Source organism: Bidens hawaiensis, unplaced genomic scaffold, assembly GCF_021521415.1.
Source record: "Bidens hawaiensis isolate Kalapana, Puna unplaced genomic scaffold, B.hawaiensis_p1.1 tig00023987_1, whole genome shotgun sequence".
Lineage (NCBI taxonomy): Eukaryota > Viridiplantae > Streptophyta > Magnoliopsida > Asterales > Asteraceae > Bidens > Bidens hawaiensis.
The window spans coordinates 323,693-326,386 of record NW_027493770.1 but is presented as its reverse complement, the minus strand read 5'-3'; positions in this window follow the sequence as shown (position 1 = coordinate 326,386).

Sequence of the window (2,694 nt, the reverse complement as noted above, 5' to 3'; positions counted from 1 at the left end):
AGGTGGATACATAGGAAGTTTGTCAATGAATTCTGGTTTCTTGTATCTTCTTCCTCTTTCAGCTTCATTGATCTGTTCATTTGTGATCTGATCACTCAAATCACTCAAATCATCTTGATTGAGATCATTAGAATCAAAGTCATCCTCAGAGACTTGAACTCCAATTGACTTATCTTCTTTCACTTCTTCTTTCACAACAAATTCATCTTCTTCATTTACTTCAACATTTTTGTATAGATCAACAAAATCTTCTTTATCTTGAAAGATATCTCTGAACTGTTGCAGGTATGATGCATCTCTTTTCTCTTTATCAAATTTGGGCATAAAATTGTTGTTGAATGGAGGTGGAACTGCTCTGTATCTGTCTTTGTCACTTACATGGTTTAGAATACCACAGATGTTTCCTGTAGAGACCAAGTTCTTCAGGAATTCAATTTCAACTTGCAGTTTTGTGTTCTGCACCTTTTCTTCAACTAACATCTTCTTTAGTCCATCTATCTCAGTGATGTATCTGGTTTGAGTTCTGTAACTGATCATGCAATCATCTTCCATACTTTTAATCTTTTCTTCACTGGTCAGTTCACTAGACTCATACCCATTGATGATACTTTGTTTCCTAAAACACTTACTTTTTAGCTTGCCTACTTTTGTTTTCAATTCATTGATAATTTCATTTAAATCAACAGTAGGAGCAGAGTGTACCTGAGATGATGACCCAACTTCTTTTTCAATCAATGCCATGAAAGCCACATTTGCCCTCTTGATGTCATCTGCAATGTCTTCTTCATGATTGCTCCAATTAAAATTACCCTCATGCTGTGAAGTTACAGCCACATTTCCTTGATTTCTGGGTTAATTTAGGTTGGTTGGAACTGAACTGTTTGGAACACTTTGAAGATTCTGATTGTTGTTCCTTTGAAATCCTTGATTCTGTGGCACAACTTGTTGATTATTGTTCATTGGAGACTGTTGGAAGTTGTTGAAATTGGGGTTATAATTTTTGGAGTTGTTATTGAAATTGTTGTTCCTTGAAGTCTGTTGTAACTGTTGATATTGATGCTGCTGATTTCTTGGTTGATTCTGGTATTGGTTCATCTGAAAGTTTCTTGGCATGTTGCATTCTCTGGCAAAGTGACCAGATTGTTGGCAGTTATAGCAAATGGCTTTTCACTTATCAAAACCAATTCTTTTATTAGGTCCTGATAGAAGAGATCTACCAGTCCTGTTATATAGCCTCTTGCTTCTTAGAGCCAACATGGCTGCTTGCCATTTCAAATCCATATCCTCCAAATCATCTGCATCAATTTGCTCCAAATCATCTTGAACAATGCTTGTATGAACCATGTTCTTTGCAACAAAAGCATTATAAGATTCAGTGAACATTGAGAGTAAACCATGATAATCTGATCCATGACTTCCATTGCCACCAACAAAAGGTGTATGTCCACTAGCCATTGAGGCTGAATCATGTTCTTCTAGGAGTTGGACATTAAACCTTTGCTGATTTTGTGAGTTGCTTGAACTACCACCAACAAAAGCCTTAGGTGTATCAACACCATGCTCAATTGGTTCTTCAATGATGGGAATCTGTTGCTGGTTTTTGGTTGACAAGTTCCCCATAGGTGCAATGAGAGCATTAATTACTTGAAAACATGGCTTTTCATATTTGATTATTTCATTCTCAATCATTTCTATTTCTGCAGCTTGAAGGAAGCATACTACATCATTAACCTTCAAATCATTGAAATTTGGTTTTTGAATGATGAACTTGCAGGCAGTATACCATTCTTTGGGCATTGAATTGAGCAGTATTGTATTCAGATCAAAATCAGTCATAACATAATCAGTTGTCCTCAACTCATTGACAATAGGTAGAAATCATTCTAGAATTGATATCAATCTTTCTCCCTCCTTATACTTGAACCTTTCCAACTGTTTCTTCAATCTTTGCTTTTTTATGTTCTTCAGCTCAGTATTCCCTTCATACATCTCAAGAATGGCATCATACATTGCCTTGGCAGTTGTATGATATGCCACCTTGGTTAAAATTTCCCAAGACGGTCCTAGCTTAATCATAGCTAAGTGTAAGTCCCCCCGGGGCGTCGCTGATCGATACGAGATCCGCACGAGGTCTAGGAGTGCGGAATCCTCCTAGACTCGTTTATGGTGTAGAACACGAAGAACACGATTACACATAAACACATACACGAACAAACACACGAATGAGATAAACACATCTGCAGATCTTTTATATAATAACCAACCACGTTACATACCAAATACGAAAACAAATGACGGCCGACCCGAGGTGAGCTCTACCTCGGGTCGTCCCACACGACTCTCCCTCTCGGTTTCTCTCTAGACAAATAAACTGAACACTCAAAACTCTAACCTTCTAGATTCACTAACCCTAAAAACGACACACATATATATATATAAACTTCGCGGGCTTGGGCCTATAGGCGAAGTTGTTATAACTTCGCCTATGGCGAAGTTGTTCTAACTTCGTACTTCCACAACGCTGAATAGAATTGCATAGCAACGGTCACAAAATGCACCAACAGACTCCCCTTTGACCGTTGCTCTCAATTCTAACAAACACAAAAGATCATCTGTTACAAAACATACACCAACAGACTCCCTCTTAACTGATGATCTTCTGTTTGCTCTTCAACCAGCCGTGTCTGAAACTGT